The 20,419-nt window shown below is 28.8% G+C and overlaps 1 protein-coding gene across 12 annotated transcripts in view; it reads right to left on the reverse strand.

The window, feature by feature from the left end:
* Positions 1–12,640: 12,640 nt before the first annotated feature.
* The window catches only part of LOC147810074 (serine/threonine-protein kinase mig-15-like), a 41,449-nt gene continuing 33,670 nt past the window's right edge, over positions 12,641–20,419 (reverse strand). For 11 of the 12 annotated variants that reach the window (XM_087165080.1, XM_087165081.1, XM_087165073.1 and 8 more), the window contains 2 exons: positions 20,231–20,293; positions 12,641–13,201 (listed from right to left, as the gene is read on the reverse strand). The gene's annotated coding sequence lies outside the window, so the exon portion shown is untranslated. The remainder of the gene's footprint in view (positions 13,202–20,230; positions 20,294–20,419) is intronic. The other variant, XM_087165083.1, reaches the window with a different exon arrangement.

Raw genomic sequence — 20,419 nt, forward strand, 5'->3', positions numbered from 1 at the left:
ACGGATACATTTCGGATAATTTTTATTTATTTATTTATTTTAATTTATATTATTTTTTTAACTTCTTATCCATATTTTAACGCAAATTAAGTGTTCTATATGAGGAAAGAAATATTTGTCTTTGCTAAAGAGTGAATAATGGCTGAAAAATGGACAGAAGTCATATCAGGAGGCGACGCACACATCACACCCCGTAACTCCCTCTAATATTAACCTATAAATTAGAAACTCCGCCCAAAATTAGAATTTAATGTATGAAACAATTGTACCGAAGGATTTTTTTATATACCAATTAGTGGGCCCACAATCTGCCAAAATAAGTTTTGTTTACTATCCGGGAGGAGGTGTTTTAGGCTAAATATTGGCTGGGCAGGCATATGAATCATGGCGCAGTTGGTAAAGCTGTGTGGCAAGTTCGATTTGTTGTCCCGGAGGCCATGGGATCGAAACCCTGCGAGGGTCGATATTCAAATTTTTCTTTTCTTTATATTATTTTTTTAATATATTTTTTGATATTTTAACCTGTATCAAGTGTTCTGTATATAAAAAAACAACAACTTTTTCTTTGAGAAATAGCGAATAATAGCTAATAAACGGATACAATTCGGATAATTTTTATTTATTTATTTATTTTAATTTATATTATATTTTTAACTTTTTTTCAATATTTAAAAGCGAATAAAGTCTTCTATAAGTGAAAAGAAATATTTTTCTTTGTTAAACAGTGAATAAAGGCAGAAAAAGGGACAGAAGTCATATCATTAGGAACGCACACATCACACCCCGTAACTCCCTATAATATTAACTTATAAATTTCAAACTCCGCCCAAAATTAGAATTTAATGTATGAAACAATTGTACTGAAGGATTTTTTTATATATCAATTAGTGGGCCCACAATCTGCCAAAATAAGTTTTGTTTACTATCCGGGAGGAGGTGTTTTAAGTTAAATATTGACTGGGCAGGCATATGAATCATGGCGCAGTTGGTAAAGCTGTGTGGCAAGTTAGATTTGTTGTCCCGGAGGCCATGGGTTCGAAACCCTGCGAGTGTCGATATTCAAATTTTTTCTTTTCTTTACATTATTTTTTTTAATTTATTTTTTGATATTTTAACCTGTATCAAGTGTTCTGTATATAAAAGAAAACTATTTTTTCATTGGGAAATTGCGTATAATAGCTAATAAACGGATAAATTTTATTTATTTATTTATTTTAATTTGTATTATTTTTTTAACTTCTTTTCAATATTTTAGAGCAAATTAAGTGTTCTATATGAGGAAAGAAATATTTGTCTTTGCTAAAGAGTGAATAATGGCTGAAAAATGGACAGAAGTCATATCAGGAGGCGACGCACACATCACACCCCGTAACTCCCTATAATATTAACTTATAAATTTCAAACTCCGCCCAAAATTAGAATTTAATATATCTAACAATTTTACCGAAGGATTTTTTTAAAGACCAATTAGTGGGCCCACAATGGGCCAAAATAAGTTTTGTTTATTAACCGGGATAAGGCGTTTTAAGCTAAATATTCGCGGAGTAGGCATGTGAAGCATGGCGCAGTTGGTAAAGCTGTGTGGCAAGTAAGATTTATTGTCCCGGGGGCCATGGGTTCGAAACCCTGCGAGGGTCGATATTCAAATTTTTCTTTTCTTTATATTATTTTTTTAATATATTTTTTGATATTTTAACCTGTATCAAGTGTTCTGTATATAAAAAAAACAATTTTTTCTTTGAGAAATAGCGAATTATAGCTAATAAACGGATACAATTCGGATAATTTTTATTTATTTATTTATTTTAATTTATATTATATTTTTAACTTCTTTTCAATATTTAAAAGCGAATAAAGTCTTCTATATGTGAAAAGAAATATTTTTCTTTGTTAAACAGTGAATAAAGGCTGAAAAAGGGACGGAAGTCATATTATTAGGCACGCACACATCACACCCCGTAACTCCCTCTAATATTAACCTATAAATTAGAAACTCCGCCCAAAATTAGAATTTAATGTATGAAACAATTGTAAAGAAGGATTTTTTTATATACCAATTAGTGGGCCCACAATCTGCCAAAATAAGTTTTGTTTACTATCCGGGAGGAGGTGTTTTAAGCTAAATATTGGCGGGGCAGGCTTATGAATCATGGCGAAGTTGGTGAAGCTGTGTGGCAAGTTAGATTTGTTGTCCCGGAGGCCATGGGATCGAAACCCTGCGAGTGTCGATATTCAAATTTTTTTTTTCTTTACATTATTTTTTTAAATATATTTTTTGATATTTTAACCTGTATCAAGCGTTCTGTATATAAAAAAAACAATTTTTTCTTTGGGAAATAGCGAATAATAGCTAATAAACGGATACATTTCGGATAATTTTTATTTATTTATTTATTTTAATTTATATTATATTTTTAACTTTTTTTCAATATTTAAAAGCGAATAAAGTCTTCTATAAGTGAAAAGAAATATTTTTCTTTGTTAAACAGTGAATAAAGGCTGAAAAAGGGACAGAAGTCATATCATTAGGCACGCACACATCACACCTCGTAACTCCCTATAATATTAACCTATAAATTAGAAACTCCGCCCAAAATTAGAATTTAATGTATGAAACAATTGTACTGAAGGATTTTTTTATATACCAATTAGTGGGCCCACAATCTGCCAAAATAAGTTTTGTTTACTATCCGGGAGGAGGTGTTTTAAGTTAAATATTGACTGGGCAGGCATATGAATCATGGCGCAGTTGGTAAAGCTGTGTGGCAAGTTAGATTTGTTGTCCCGGAGGCCATGGGTTCGAAACCCTGCGAGTGTCGATATTCAAATTTTTTCTTTTCTTTACATTATTTTTTTTAATTTATTTTTTGATATTTTAACCTGTATCAAGTGTTCTGTATATAAAAGAAAACTATTTTTTCATTGGGAAATTGCGTATAATAGCTAATAAACGGATAAATTTTATTTATTTATTTATTTTAATTTGTATTATTTTTTTAACTTCTTTTCAATATTTTAGAGCAAATTAAGTGTTCTATATGAGGAAAGAAATATTTGTCTTTGCTAAAGAGTGAATAATGGCTGAAAAATGGACAGAAGTCATATCAGGAGGCGACGCACACATCACACCCCGTAACTCCCTATAATATTAACTTATAAATTTCAAACTCCGCCCAAAATTAGAATTTAATATATCGAACAATTTTACCGAAGGATTTTTTTAAAGACCAATTAGTGGGCGGACAATGGGCCAAAATAAGTTCTGTTTATTAACCGGGATAAGGCGTTTTAAGCTAAATATACGCGGAGTAGGCATGTGAAGCATGGCGCAGTTGGTAAAGCTGTGTGGCAAGTTAGATTTGTTGTCCCGGGGGCCATGGGTTCGAAACCCTGCGAGGGTCGATAGTCAAATTTTTTCTTTTCTTTACATTATTTTTTTAAATATATTTTTTGATATTTTAACCTGTATCAAGTGTTCTGTATATAAAAAAAAAACAATTTTTTCTTTGGGAAATAGCGAATAATAGCTAATAAACGGATACATTTCGGATAATTTTTATTTATTTATTTATTTTAATTTATATTATATTTTTAACTTTTTTTCAATATTTAAAAGCGAATAAAGTCTTCTATAAGTGAAAAGAAATATTTTTCTTTGTTAAACAGTGAATAAAGGCTGAAAAAGGGACAGAAGTCATATCATTAGGCACGCACACATCACACCTCGTAACTCCCTATAATATTAACCTATAAATTAGAAACTCCGCCCAAAATTAGAATTTAATGTATGAAACAATTGTACCGTAGGATATTTTTATATACCAATTAGTGGGCCCACAATCTGCCAAAATAAGTTTTGTTCACTATCCGGGAGGAGGTGTTTTAAGTTAAATATTGACTGGGCAGGCATATGAATCATGGCGCAGTTGGTAAAGCTGTGTGGCAAGTTAGATTTGTTGTCCCGGAGGCCATGGGTTCGAAACCCTGCGAGTGTCGATATTCAAATTTTTTCTTTTCTTTACATTATTTTTTTTAATTTATTTTTTGATATTTTAACCTGTATCAAGTGTTCTGTATATAAAAGAAAACTATTTTTTCATTGGGAAATTGCGTATAATAGCTAATAAACGGATAAATTTTATTTATTTATTTATTTTAATTTGTATTATTTTTTTAACTTCTTTTCAATATTTTAGAGCAAATTAAGTGTTCTATATGAGGAAAGAAATATTTGTCTTTGCTAAAGAGTGAATAATGGCTGAAAAATGGACAGAAGTCATATCAGGAGGCGACGCACACATCACACCCCGTAACTCCCTATAATATTAACTTATAAATTTCAAACTCCGCCCAAAATTAGAATTTAATATATCTAACAATTTTACCGAAGGATTTTTTTAAAGACCAATTAGTGGGCCCACAATGGGCCAAAATAAGTTTTGTTTATTAACCGGGATAAGGCGTTTTAAGCTAAATATTCGCGGAGTAGGCATGTGAAGCATGGCGCAGTTGGTAAAGCTGTGTGGCAAGTAAGATTTATTGTCCCGGGGGCCATGGGTTCGAAACCCTGCGAGGGTCGATATTCAAATTTTTCTTTTCTTTATATTATTTTTTTAATATATTTTTTGATATTTTAACCTGTATCAAGTGTTCTGTATATAAAAAAAACAATTTTTTCTTTGAGAAATAGCGAATTATAGCTAATAAACGGATACAATTCGGATAATTTTTATTTATTTATTTATTTTAATTTATATTATATTTTTAACTTCTTTTCAATATTTAAAAGCGAATAAAGTCTTCTATATGTGAAAAGAAATATTTTTCTTTGTTAAACAGTGAATAAAGGCTGAAAAAGGGACGGAAGTCATATTATTAGGCACGCACACATCACACCCCGTAACTCCCTCTAATATTAACCTATAAATTAGAAACTCCGCCCAAAATTAGAATTTAATGTATGAAACAATTGTAAAGAAGGATTTTTTTATATACCAATTAGTGGGCCCACAATCTGCCAAAATAAGTTTTGTTTACTATCCGGGAGGAGGTGTTTTAAGCTAAATATTGGCGGGGCAGGCTTATGAATCATGGCGAAGTTGGTGAAGCTGTGTGGCAAGTTAGATTTGTTGTCCCGGAGGCCATGGGATCGAAACCCTGCGAGTGTCGATATTCAAATTTTTTTTTTCTTTACATTATTTTTTTAAATATATTTTTTGATATTTTAACCTGTATCAAGCGTTCTGTATATAAAAAAAACAATTTTTTCTTTGGGAAATAGCGAATAATAGCTAATAAACGGATACATTTCGGATAATTTTTATTTATTTATTTATTTTAATTTATATTATATTTTTAACTTTTTTTCAATATTTAAAAGCGAATAAAGTCTTCTATAAGTGAAAAGAAATATTTTTCTTTGTTAAACAGTGAATAAAGGCTGAAAAAGGGACAGAAGTCATATCATTAGGCACGCACACATCACACCTCGTAACTCCCTATAATATTAACCTATAAATTAGAAACTCCGCCCAAAATTAGAATTTAATGTATGAAACAATTGTACTGAAGGATTTTTTTATATACCAATTAGTGGGCCCACAATCTGCCAAAATAAGTTTTGTTTACTATCCGGGAGGAGGTGTTTTAAGTTAAATATTGACTGGGCAGGCATATGAATCATGGCGCAGTTGGTAAAGCTGTGTGGCAAGTTAGATTTGTTGTCCCGGAGGCCATGGGTTCGAAACCCTGCGAGTGTCGATATTCAAATTTTTTCTTTTCTTTACATTATTTTTTTTAATTTATTTTTTGATATTTTAACCTGTATCAAGTGTTCTGTATATAAAAGAAAACTATTTTTTCATTGGGAAATTGCGTATAATAGCTAATAAACGGATAAATTTTATTTATTTATTTATTTTAATTTGTATTATTTTTTTAACTTCTTTTCAATATTTTAGAGCAAATTAAGTGTTCTATATGAGGAAAGAAATATTTGTCTTTGCTAAAGAGTGAATAATGGCTGAAAAATGGACAGAAGTCATATCAGGAGGCGACGCACACATCACACCCCGTAACTCCCTATAATATTAACTTATAAATTTCAAACTCCGCCCAAAATTAGAATTTAATATATCGAACAATTTTACCGAAGGATTTTTTTAAAGACCAATTAGTGGGCGGACAATGGGCCAAAATAAGTTCTGTTTATTAACCGGGATAAGGCGTTTTAAGCTAAATATACGCGGAGTAGGCATGTGAAGCATGGCGCAGTTGGTAAAGCTGTGTGGCAAGTTAGATTTGTTGTCCCGGGGGCCATGGGTTCGAAACCCTGCGAGGGTCGATAGTCAAATTTTTTCTTTTCTTTACATTATTTTTTTAAATATATTTTTTGATATTTTAACCTGTATCAAGTGTTCTGTATATAAAAAAAAAACAATTTTTTCTTTGGGAAATAGCGAATAATAGCTAATAAACGGATACATTTCGGATAATTTTTATTTATTTATTTATTTTAATTTATATTATATTTTTAACTTTTTTTCAATATTTAAAAGCGAATAAAGTCTTCTATAAGTGAAAAGAAATATTTTTCTTTGTTAAACAGTGAATAAAGGCTGAAAAAGGGACAGAAGTCATATCATTAGGCACGCACACATCACACCTCGTAACTCCCTATAATATTAACCTATAAATTAGAAACTCCGCCCAAAATTAGAATTTAATGTATGAAACAATTGTACCGTAGGATATTTTTATATACCAATTAGTGGGCCCACAATCTGCCAAAATAAGTTTTGTTCACTATCCGGGAGGAGGTGTTTTAAGCTAAATATTGGCGGGGCAGGCATATGAATCATGGCGCAGTTGGTAAAGTTGTGTGGCAAGTTAGATTTGTTGTCCCGGAGGCCATGGGTTCGAAACCCTGCGAGTGTCGATAGTCAAATTTTTTCTTTTCTTTACATTATTTTTTTAAATATATTTTTTGATATTTTAACCTGTATCAAGTGTTCTGTATATAAAAAAAAAACAATTTTTTCTTTGGGAAATAGCGAATAATAGCTAATAAACGGATACATTTCGGATAATTTTTATTTATTTATTTATTTTAATTTATATTATATTTTTAACTTCTTTTCAATATTTAAAAGCGAATAAAGTCTTCTATATGTGAAAAGAAATATTTTTCTTTGTTAAACAGTGAATAAAGGCTGAAAAAGGGACAGAAGTCATATCATTAGGCACGCACACATCATACCCCGTAACTCCCTGTAATATTAACCTATAAATTAGAAACTCCGCCCAAAATTAGAATTTAATGTATGAAACAATTGTACCGAAGGATTTTTTTATATACCAATTAGTGGGCCTCAATGGGCCAAAATAAGTTTTGTTTACTAACCTGGATAAGGCGTTTTAAGCTAAATATACGCGGAGTAGGCATGTGAAGCATGGCGCAGTTGGTAAAGCTGTGTGGCAAGCTAGATTTGTTGTCCCGGAGGCCATGGGTTCGAAACCCTGCGAGTGTCGATATTCAAATTTTTCCTTTCCTTACATTATTTTTTTAAAATTTATTTTTTGATATTTTAACCTGTATCAAGTGTTCTGTATGTAAAAAACAAACTATTTTTTCATTGGGAAATAGCGTATAATAGCTAATAAACGGATAAATTTTATTTATTTATTTATTTTAATTTACATTATTTTTTTAACTTCTTTTCAATATTTTAAAGCGAATAAAGTGATCTATATGTGAAAAGAAATATTTTTCTGTGTTAAAGATCGAATAAAGGCTGCAAACGGTACAGAAGTCATATCATTAGGCACACACACATCATACCCCGTAACTCCCTATAATATTTACCTATAAATTACAATCTCCGCCCAAAATTAGAATTTAATGTATGAAGCAATTGTACTGAAGGATTTTTTTTATATACCAACTAGTGGGCCCACAATCTGCCGAAATAAGTTTTGTTTACTAACCGGGAGGAGGTGTTTTAAGCTAAATATTCGCGGAGTAGGCATGTGTAGCATGGTGCAGTTGGTAAAGCTGTGTGGCAAGTTGGATTTGTTGTTCCGGGGTCCATGGGTTCGAAACCCTGCGTCGGTCGACATTCAAATTTTTTCTTTTTTTTATATATTATTTTTTGATATTTTATCGTGAATCAAGTGTTCTGTATAGAAAAAAAAACTACTTTTTCTATGGAAAATAGCGAATAATAGCTAATAAACGGAAAAATTTCGGATAATTTTTATTTATTTAAATTTATATTATTTTTTTAACTTCTTTTCAATATTTTAAAGCGAATAAAGTCTTCTCTAAAGTGTAATAATATAATTAAAATAAACAAAAAAAAAGAAAGAAAATTTATTGAAAAATTGTCCGTCCTTGGCATTCGAACCCAGGACCCCTCCCTCCAGCAGCGAACTTGCTTTTCCATTGGCCTACCTTCCTGTCCACGGTGATACGTGAAGCCTACCACAATTTCGCGTCAAAAGCTCTCTCCTCTCATCATCGCAATATACCTTTAGGGGCCCACTGTGACCCCCCCCCCCCTAATTGGCCTATAAAAACTCTCTTCGGGGAATATTCAGGACCCTCCTGAATATTGAAAAACACATTAAAAAAATAATATAATTTAAAATAAACTTTAAGAAATAAGAAAATTTTTTGAATTTTTTTTGTCTTTATCGAAGAGTAAACATACGGTACCTAATATATGTGAATCGCACTTCAGATGTGGCACACTGCGCAGTTAAAGCTCCAACGGATCAGTCTGCTTAGGGACCGACGGTGTGCGGTATGTTAACTCGTTAAACTGTTCTACCGTATAGTGCTCGACTTCGCGTGCAGGTCGTCGAGCTACCGAAGCGGGGGTGCCATCCCCTCTGCAGATGATCAAAATTGTGATGGCATGTCTTCGGATTTTCCTCAGGGGTGTTTCCCAGACCGTCGCCATTAGCCCATCATACAGCTCTAGTGCGACGTAAATTAACTACAACAACTCCCGGCGCGAGTTCTAACACTATTAATTACATGTGGAAATAGTGAACACACAACACATATAGCGTTATTGTTAATAATGGTGAAATTATTAAATATATAAACAATAGTGCTTGTTTGAGTTATTTGCAAACACTTTTAACTCGAAAATGGCTGTGAAAAAACTCAAAGTTGATTCAGAGTGCTGTGAGTTCAATGATGAGTGAACTTGGAAATATTTTTCTACAGTTGCAAAAGATGAACCAGTATCTCTTGTCTGCAATGAAGATTTAGCAGTTTTTAACGAATACAACATTGACCGGCATATTACAGTCAAGCAGAAGAATGCCAATTACGAAGCAATATCTGAATGTGAAAGACGACAAAATACGGAAAGTCTTCTTGGAGAATTATCAGGCGGACAAAATGTTTTCGAAGATAAACTCTGTCCAAGAAGCAGCTACGCATGCAAGTTGTATTGTAACATACAATGTTGCTAAAAATATTAAATCTCTAGGTGATGGGGAGTTCGGTAAACAATGTATGCTCCAAGTTAGTGATGTTTTATGTCCAGATATGAAAAATAATTTTGAGGCTGTAAGCTTATCGCGGAAAACTGTGACTTTTAGAATTGAAGCCAACGATAAAAGCTTGACATCACAACCCAAGTAGCACCTAATATTAGATAATATCAGAAAAATCGGTAAAATCTAACGTTATCTTGTACAACTTCTAATATTAGAAAGATACAAGAGGTCGCTGTTTGCTCTGCCTTATAATATTAGATTCTATGCGAACTAATATTATCTAGCATCCGCCATAATATTATTTTTCATTAGTTTTGATGCTATATAATATTAAAATATATATTTTCTGATATTATCTTGCGTCGCTTTTTATTTTTTGAAGTAAGTAAGAGGTAGTGGCAAGGAATCCGGCAGAATAATATAAAAGGGGATGCAACCCTCTAACAAACTATCCCCCCCCAAAAAAAAATTAAAATATTTTGTTATTACATTTTGTTTTGTTATTACATATACTTCAATCTGTTAATTTTTTTCAAGATACATTTCTTCATTGTTAACAAGATATTTAAAATAAAAGTACGAATTTCCTGTACTTGCAAATTTTGCAGCGAAAAACTGTATTGATGGCGCTGGCATAGCTACTGAGTTTGAAACACAAATAACTACAAACAGTAGTTTCGTATACTAACGTGTTTGTACACGCTTAACATTGGTTTTTATTGTGTTGACGAAGTTTTACAGTTGTGATAAGTCAGTTTGTGTTATACACTTTTGTTAAACTAAATAACAAAAAGAAAATATAATATTATTTATATTTCATTAAATGAAATTTAAAATTATAGCTTAGATATCTGCCAAGTTTGTGCATGTTCAGTGTGCATAAGGAAAGAATCAAAGATGACTCAGAATTCATTGAAAAAGTAATAAACAGGTTTGGACAGCAAACAAGACGATTTCAATTCTTGTTTGATTAAAAATTTTTTTAACTGTTACGTATCAATAATTACTTAATTATTTGCTTTTCAATAAAAATATATTTTTAATAAAACATTTTTATAACAAAATTGTTTTTCTGTATCTCTTTAAGTATTTAAAAAAAAAAAAAAACAGCTAGGGGGTGCAAGCGCACCCTCTTGCACCCTGCTGCCGGCGCCCTTGGGTAGTAGAATAATTGGGAGATATAATTTTACTTAATTTTCTGTATTGCTGTGCAGCATAGAACAATAGTTTTATAATGTCATTTCATGAATTATTTTCTTAGCGATACAGAAATAATAAATAAAATAATTGTAGCGAATTCTGCTAACCATCCATTTTCCTCCTTCTTACTCCAAAGTATATCTTATGTTCAGCTGATTTTTTTAAATATTTCAAATTTAATTAAGAAATACTAAATTGCAAATTTTATTGCTATTTTTTTTCTTTTCTTCATACAATGGGTCTTTTAATGAATTTTGTATCATTAATAATTTTAAAATCATTAATTTAAAAATGTATTCTTAATTTTTTTTTTAGAAATGAGCCTTTCTTATCAAAATTTTAATTGAATTTGTTAGTTTGTAAAACTTGTTTATAAAAGCTGTAACTTAAGCCATTTTTAATCTCACAATTAAGATTAATTATTTATATTCTGAAATTATGTAATAAAAACCACACTACATAATTATAAAGTTATATATTTACATTTGAACTGAGTGGAAATTTAAACTTAAAATTTTTTTCTTCTTATAATATTAAAATAAAATTGTTCAATTTTTAAGTGGTCATTTCTTGTAATAATTGACACAATAAAGAACAAAATTTAAAAATATTCAAATTACTTACTTCAACAAATTTACACATTTTCTGCCCCTTCTTCTTTTACAGAAATTAAATGTAGAAATACTTACGTAGCTTTATTCTTTCAGTATCTGAAATTTTATTTAACAAAACACCTGAAACAAAACCCAAACGCAACCTAGAAATTTTTCCACGGAGAGAAACCAGGAAAGCAACTAATACTATGAAAATTGGAATTATTTTTCTTATAATGTAAAAATAACTTTTATGGGCACTTCAGAAATTTTCATCAATTTGATAATTATTTAAAGGTGTTATGTACTAAACCAACAATTTTTGCAAAAACTTTACATAGCAATTTAATTTCAAAACTGTCAGTAAATATAATGTTTTATCTAAATTAAATTTGCACTAACATATACTTGCATACAAGAATGAGACGAAAATATAATAACATTTTTTACATTATTTTTTAAAAGTTGCTTTCAGCATGAATGATCAAAATTTGACTACAATCCATTACTCTTTTGAGAACGTTGCTATAAAAAAATTCAGATTTTTGTTTGAAAATTCAAATTAAAAAAAATTCAGATTTTTGTTTGAAACAATTCCATTGCTTTTATTTTGCTGATTATAGATTATGCGTTATGACATAAATAGGTTTAGAAAAAAGCAGGTGTAATATGTAAACATTTTAAACAGAGCTTTTCAGAAAATAAATTTAAAAAAATTAAGCAGATGCTAGAGTCAATTTTCTGGTATTGATCAATTAGCCATAAAAAAAAAACTATATTATGCATTTAAAAACTTGCTTTGCAAAGAATCTTACTGATGAAAACTTAAACAAACAAGATTCTACTCTACGTTGGTTTAAATTTTTTGCTTTAACAATAATGTAAATAAATGTTCAGCTAAATTTTAAATATTAAGCCAAAGAAATTTTTACTATTATCATTATTTTAAACATCATAAAAATATTCACTTCTTATCTTAAACTTGAACTAAATAATTCAAAATTAAATGAAAAATACAATGCTAGTAGTATAAATGCTCATAAGCTGGAGTTAATGTTTAACAATGATGTTAAAATTAAATTGTTTCCGATATGTTGCAAATTTTAAAGAAACCGAATTTTAACTTCATCTAATTTCAAAATACTTAAACATTACTATCATGACTATAAAAAAATTTCCAACATTATATCTTATTAAGTTTTATTAATGAACACATATCTGCCTACCCCATTTTCTAAAATTTTGAAGATTTATTATAAAGTTGCTGTATAAATTACCCAATGCAGTAGTTAAGAATAAAAAAAATGAATCAAACCAAATCATGACAAACATTATTTCACAATTTAATTATTTTATTTTAAAACAAACACAATATAAACTTCACTCAACTATAAAAGCAATATATTCTTACCGTCATTGTTTAACATAAACATATAATCCTTAAGAACACATATTTGACATTAAATAAAATAATTTTTATTGCAAAAAGCAATAGTTGGACTATGTGTTATCATTTTTATTATTATTTTCTAATAAAAAGAATTACAAAATTTTACAGTAATTTATTTCATGCAGTTCTTTTCCCCTCAATTGCAATTTTTTGTTTATGAGCAACTATATATCAGAGCAATAAACTGATGAATCTGCTTTATTGAAAGATTTTATAAAATTGTCAGCAACAGTAACCACACAAACACACAGCAGGGATGAATCACACAGAGATCTTCAAACTTCTGCACAACAACAAGAGGACTTTCAGCTCCGGCAGATTTAAAGAGAATCTAACAGCATATACACATCAGTTGTTTTGTTTTCTGTCAGGATTGAACTTACGGGCCCTCGTATTCTACCAGAATGTCATTTTCCATTTGCATTATCCAGCAGCCCAGACGAAGCTAAAATTATAAGAGAGAAAAAGTTAAACTTTACATTGAAAACACTAAATTTAAAACTATTAGCATTGAATATTTCTTTAAGACTTAAATCATTTAAAAAAATTTTAATAGGTCTAAAATTTAATAGGTAGATTTCTGTAACAATACCTAAACCAAAAAATCTCAGTATCACTGCGCAAGAGTCGAAAAATATTTCATTTATAACCACTCTCAAGTAATAATTTTATTCTTTCCTAATTATTTTTTATTAAAAAGAAATTATAGTTCAAAATCCTTAAGCCCTTCTGAATCACTGGAGTTTAAAAGATAATTCCTTCTAGAAATGTTGTTCTTTCTTTCATTTTTTCAAAGAACACCATAATTTAATAAAGAACAGGAAAGGAAAAAAAAACATTTTATATCTTATTGAAATCTGACTGTGAGTGGGGATTTTGTTACTAATTCAGATATTTGGAGCATAGAAAATCTGTGAAATTGGGGAAGGGGGATTCCGTTTTAAAAAATACGATTTTTTGGCCACCGTAATCTATGAACTTTCCATGATTTGTTTCTTTTAAATAGTTAAAATCATGACATTTCATGACTAATTTTGTGCAATATTGAAATGCCAGACTTTCCTTTATGTAAATTGACAGAGAGCTAGTCCAGAATGACCAAACACAAGATATCAGGGCAGTACTATGTAAAGTTTTAACTGAGTACAAATACTTTAGGATCTCAGCTCAAGTTATCCATAACCAAAATTGTTCACAGTCAATCATTTGAAATAAATAAATAAAATAAAATAAAAATGAATATTTTCATGTACAAGGGTGGCTATTGTACAAGTGAGATATCTTTGTTTCGATTCAAGATGAAAGTTATTTTAATTAATTAATATTATTTAATAACGTAATTATGGCTCATTCTCAATGATACAATTCATGGATTCAGTTGGCTGGAGTTCAATTAAAATATCTTAAAATACATTAAAAATAGTTTGCAAATTCAAATATATATATATGGATCACACTCTAGAACAACGGTTTCCAAATGATGTTAGGGGTTCCGTGAAAGAGTTTTGACAGTTGAGACTTTTTGAACAGTTTTTGAAATCTGTAATTATATTTAAAGTAATATGCCAAAAAATGGGAAATGAAAATTTTAAAAAAAATATCTAATTTTTCTAACAACAATTTTATAAAAGTATGAAAAAAAAACATGCATTTATAAGAATTTGCAATAGTATTTAACATTGCGCCTTTCAAATCAAAATAAAATAACAGATTTTTTTTTTAATAAAGAAATATGTTTTCCTAATAACTATTTTCAACATTTAAAAACAGTTTTTAATAGCAATATAAAAACAAATCTTCAATTAGACTAGATTCATCTCTAAGACAGTGTATATTCAACTGTTAAACATACGAGTAAAACCTAAATTAAGATTATTAAATATAAAACAATGAAAATTTTTTTTTTCTCCTTTTAAATATTAAAAGTTCAAAATAAAAATAAAGTTTTTTACCCTAATTATTAGCGGACTATTTAATCATTTATGGCTTCATAGCCAAAAAAAAAATTGGGAACGGCTTTTCTGGAATTGTGCTATTTAATGTCCTGTTAACAGAAGACACAGAAGAAAGTATTTTCATCTAATTTCTGTTTGTATTAATTCGTCATTTGCATGCACTTTACAGAGCTACATGCTACCTTCTTTTAATCAGGATAAATATAAATACTAAAAGGTCTTTCATGCTCTATCCATTCTTTAAATAAAAATTAAAATTGATCATGAAGGAAAAAAAATATGATTACCACAAATATTAAAAATTTTAAGTCTTTTCCTTATGTTTCACTGCATTTTAAAAATATTTTTGCACTGAGTTTGACTTCCTAGCCTTTTCAACAGTTTCAGTAGCAGCTGATTTAGAACGAAAAAAGAATATTTGTATGGAAATATTTAGCAATCCTGTTTAGGTATATTGAATAAAGTAAGTTGAACTATTTTTATTGCTGTCATTACCATCCTGACCCTTTATGAGTTGATTTTAACATTATTGAAAATTTTTGTTCTTGATTAGTTTATATTAGATAAGTCTTTGTACAAAATATATAAAAGTTTTTACAACAGTAACAATATTTGTTTCCTGCAGAACAGTAATCAAGATGGATAAGAAATATTATAAATTTCATGGTAACTGCTGCATAATATACTAAATATTTTACATATAGGGAATTTTAGGGATTTTTATTGTCATCAAAATACAAAAACTTTATTACCATAATGTCTATAAGTGGTCTGCAATATTTTTTCTTTATGATTGGCATTAAATGAATTCGAAATTTTTTTATAATTTTAAATAGTAGTAGACAAGTAAATAATTATTGATAGTTAAAAAATTTAATTTAAAAAGGGAGTTCTGAAAAAAAGAAACAAATTTTTAGAGCAAAGAAAAAGAAAAGCCCTAAACTGATTCCTGCCAGGTCCATTTCATTATGTATTAGTAATACTTTTTAAAATATTCAACCCAGCAATAAATTGAGCAAAATCTCTATTTTAATCGGCGATTTTTTGAAAACTCAATTATAGATCTAAAATGTACAAAAATCAGGAGAAAAGCCAGAAGAAAATGGCAAAATCCAGTAGTCTGCTGGTAGATCCAGTAGAGTTGGCAGCTATGCTGCAGGGTAAAATAAAAAATATGTCCATACATCTTAAACTATACTATTACCATTCATCTTAAAATTTGTAAACATATGAAAATACATCTTAAGCGCATACATCTTAAAATTTGTATAACAATTGTAATGACAGCTTGAGATTCCTAATGACAGAAATGAAAATAGAATAATACAATGTAATTTTTATTTATTTCACAATCTTAATTTAAATTTAGTACATTGAATTGTATACACAATTTTAGATGCTAAAATTTTGGCCGTTTTTTGTGTGATAATTTTGAATTTTAATATTTTATTTAATGTTAAATGGAAATTGATTAAAAATGTACTTAAGTATTTTTAATACCTTTGCATTTTGTATCATTTTATTTTTTAAAATCGCTACAATAATTTGTAACCGTTAGGGATAAATAATTTTTTGTATTCATCTTAAAAAGTCATTGACCACAGGGGTAATTGTGAGCCCAAGTCAAAATTCCGGAAAATTTCTAGAGTAAAAAAAAAAAAAAAATTTTAAATCGAAACATTAGAACAAAAATTTAATCAAGGTGTTTTTGTACTTAGTTTAATTAAGTTATACTTAATTTAGTTTACATAAAATATATTTAAAATTTTACACATACCTATGATGACTTAGAGAAGTAATTGAAATTTACAAATATGTCTTTCTTTCTTGAGTTTATGATTATAATAACTATTTACTGATAAAAAATGAATATTAATCTTGAATATAAGCTTATAAAGTAGCTCTCCTTACAAACAAATAAAGTAAACAGCGTTTTTGAGTTCCACCTTTGAAAATTTGATTTCCGAAAACTTTTGTGATCAATGATTTTTTGAAACATCTGAACCTTCGATCTCCGGAAACTTCCGAATCACGGTTAGAGAAATATCCGGAAATCCGGATTTTTTCCGGAGCACAATCAGCCCTGATTAAGTTTTAGGGTATTTTTAAAAGACTCTGTCGTCAAATGAAATAAAACTCTTTTTTTTCTGAATAACAAGCTATTTTTATAACTGCTGTGAGTTTGCAACAACTGTTAGGACATCCTAGTTCCCACTGAATTTCATAAAAATTTCCCTGACTTTTCCAGGTATATTAGGTAAATTTCAATGGAAATTCATTTCATATTTTATTTATATCATGCGATTCTTTATCAGAGAACTTAGTTTTTTTATTTTTTTTTATTTTTGCTATGTCAAAAATTAGACTTTGTTAGCAAAAACATTGAACGAGAATGGAAACATAAAAAAGTTTCACTTAAAAGTAGAATTTTATAAAATAATTGTAATAGGCCCACGGGAGCCCCGGTCATGTTTGACCTATCTTTAGCCAATATTATTATCCATGCTAGTTCTGAAAACGGTGTAAAACATCAATAAGAATTAGAGACACATTTTTGTGAAAACGGTTTTATATTTTAATATTTGAACAATGCTACATTATCTGGGCTAAGAATAAGTCTCTGATTCAAATAATTTTCATTCATAAAAATCTCACTAAGTTTTAAAAAAGCTGAATAACTTTTAAAATATTCAAAATTTTCTCTCATTCTAAGTCAGGATAACTCACTAGAGCAAGATAGTGTTGTGAGGCCACAATGGGCATCACATATTTCATAACTTTTAAAATTTCTTTAATTTCTTAAACTTGTTTTTTTACTCATTCTTAATCAAATTATAATTAAATTAAATCAATTAGTTAATTTTTATAATGGCGAATATAAAATATTTTATTCTTTTCTCATTGATCAATGTAACGACTAACTTTTTATTTCAATACTAATGTAGATTCATTAATTCACCGTTGCGCCTAATCAATTTTTTTTAAAATTATTTATAACTCTTCATTCCTAAATTTCTTACTTCAAAAATGTTTAAATTACACGGTTATACTAATTCTCACAGTCTTGTTGGCAATTTGGGATTACCAAGGTATTTTTCAAACCTAATATTGATCATGGGGGGTTGGCTTTATTTTCAGCTATGTTATTTTTTGATAAACCACCAACTCTGGATCTCTTCTCATGATTCTAACTGTCTGTGGGGAACAATTCAACTACTTTTAAATTTGGCTTTTGATTAGGTAGGTCATGGGAGATTTATTCCCTATAGCCTGCCCTTATAAATATTATATTATGCAAAATTTATTTAGCTTAAAGTCTTATTGATAGAATATAAATTTTGAATCTTGAGCTCTACAAATAACTACTAAATACAAGTTTTATTATAATTTATGATCCAGTTTACATCTTCAACTTTCATTATCCTGTTTTTCATCACTATCTTCAATTAGTCAATTATACCATACAACTTCCAACCACACCTGAATTTTGTCTTCACAAGTGCATATAATTATAAATTCTCTTAGATTGTAAGGCAGTGGTCAACTTTTTAATCTTCTTTGTGAAAGAGCTTTAAAAAACACTGTTAATGTAACAAAACCAAATTCCTTGCCTTGGACTAACAAAAAAAAACAAAGAATGCCAAGAGGCATTTTAACTGTTACGCATGTTTTTATTTTAAACCTAATATCCTTATATTATAAACCTAATATTAAACCTAATATAAACCATTACTTGATTAAATTTAAAATGAAAGAAAATTGCTTCAGTGCCAAATTACCAAAGAGAGTTACTTTATCATGTACTTCTATGCAAATAAAGTATATCTATTTTTGTAAGATCATAAAAAATTTACATTGACCCATGAAAAAAGAGGGTATAAAACGCAAAGTAAGGGGGGGAAAAGACATACTTAGCAGATAGGGTAAAAACTTCACATAGGAAATTAATTTCTAATGGTTTTTTCTGTGCATCATAGTCAACATTTTATCAAGCAAATACCTTCAGGGTTTTTAAGCAAAATATATCAGTAAAGGATGCATGCGTAAAAAAACATGCACATTTCAATGTTAAACTTAAAATACATTCTGGCATTTTTTTGTCCTTCATTCCTTAGTATATTTAAGATGTTAGATTTCTAACATGAATTCATCATTACCATTTTTTCGCAATAATTATCATCCATGATACTAAATTGTTCGTTTTCAAACTATTTATGTCCGAAGTTACTTATTTTAAGTTTTTAAATCCCTAATTTTAACAGTATGCTATGACCTAAACATTATTTACGAATTAAGACACTGAAATACTAAATAAAAATAAAATAATAATTCTAAATCTGAAAAATTGAAATAAATTCAGACTTTGTTCACATTTATAGGAAAAAAATTTACCACATTTTATTTTTTTCTGATTTTTTTAGAGGCACGTCATTATTAACTTTAAAACAACTCTCAAAAACTATATTTTTCAAAATTATACATGATTTATGACAAAGAATGATAAGGACAATTTTTGACAAATTTATAAAATTTGACCTTCTTAGCTTTAAAATAAATGTAATCTTTTATGAACTTTTGTAATTTCCCAAAGTTTGCCTCTATAAAAAAATGAAAAACTGTACCTGTAGCAAAAATGTAAAGCATTTAGGAATGAAAAATCACACATTCCAATATGTATGCTAGCTGAATAACTATTTTCATACAAGGTGAATAAAAAAAAATATTCAATGAATCAGTACTGGATAAATTCTATATTTTTTGAAGTAACAATTATGAACAGGGTTAAACTTTTATAAATAACATACAAACATCCTAACAGGGATAAAACACTATTTTTGCACATTCATGATGTACTCTAGCTTGGATCTTGCTTACTTAGCTTACCCTTATAAAAGTTATGTTACATATAAAGAAATTTTACTCCACAAATTTTTTTTTCTTTAACAGGAAAATAAGGTAGGGGTGCCCAACCTTTTTAAGTGAAGGACCACTTGCACGGCAGGTAGATAACAAAGGGCCGCACGCATATTTAGTCATGTCAGATGCAAATATAATGATTTTAATCTAAGCATTATGAAGCACTAAATAGTTTTATCAGTAAACTTAATAACATATTTGCAGAAAATTAAATACTTTTAACGATTTTAATTTACTTAAAACTAAAAAAAAAACTAATACTTTTTAAAAAAAAAACTTTTTCTATTTTTCACAATAATTAATGTATCAAATAAATATGCATACATAAATATTGGAGGGGGAAATACAAATTCTAACCAAAAAGAAGCTTAAAGAATGAAAGATCAAAAAGTATATGCATTTTATTGAGTAATATAAATTTGAGTTAAATATTTTAATTAAAGAAAAATCATAATGTTTAAGCAAAAACCAAAATAAAAGAAACTTTTTATTGCGTTCAGAAGCTCTTGCAGGCCGCACATCAACAGTCAGCGGATCGCAGGTGGTGCACCCCAATAATTAGACTAAAGAAAAAAAATTCTACAAATACACATTTTACATACCACAAAAATAATTATGTTGTAGAGTTTTAGACCAATATGGAGCAAGCACTGAATGAGCAGAACCTGAAAAGAAATTTAATTTTAATAAAAGGCCAAAAAATTTGATTAAAACATGAAAATATGATTAATTTATTTTTAATTTTTAATTAAAACAATTAATACCATAGAATTAAAATTAATCTGAACTTG

The sequence above is a fragment of the Parasteatoda tepidariorum genome, chromosome 5 (genome assembly GCF_982258835.1).
Source record: "Parasteatoda tepidariorum strain Cologne lab strain chromosome 5, Ptep-v5.0, whole genome shotgun sequence".
NCBI lineage: Eukaryota > Metazoa > Arthropoda > Arachnida > Araneae > Theridiidae > Parasteatoda > Parasteatoda tepidariorum.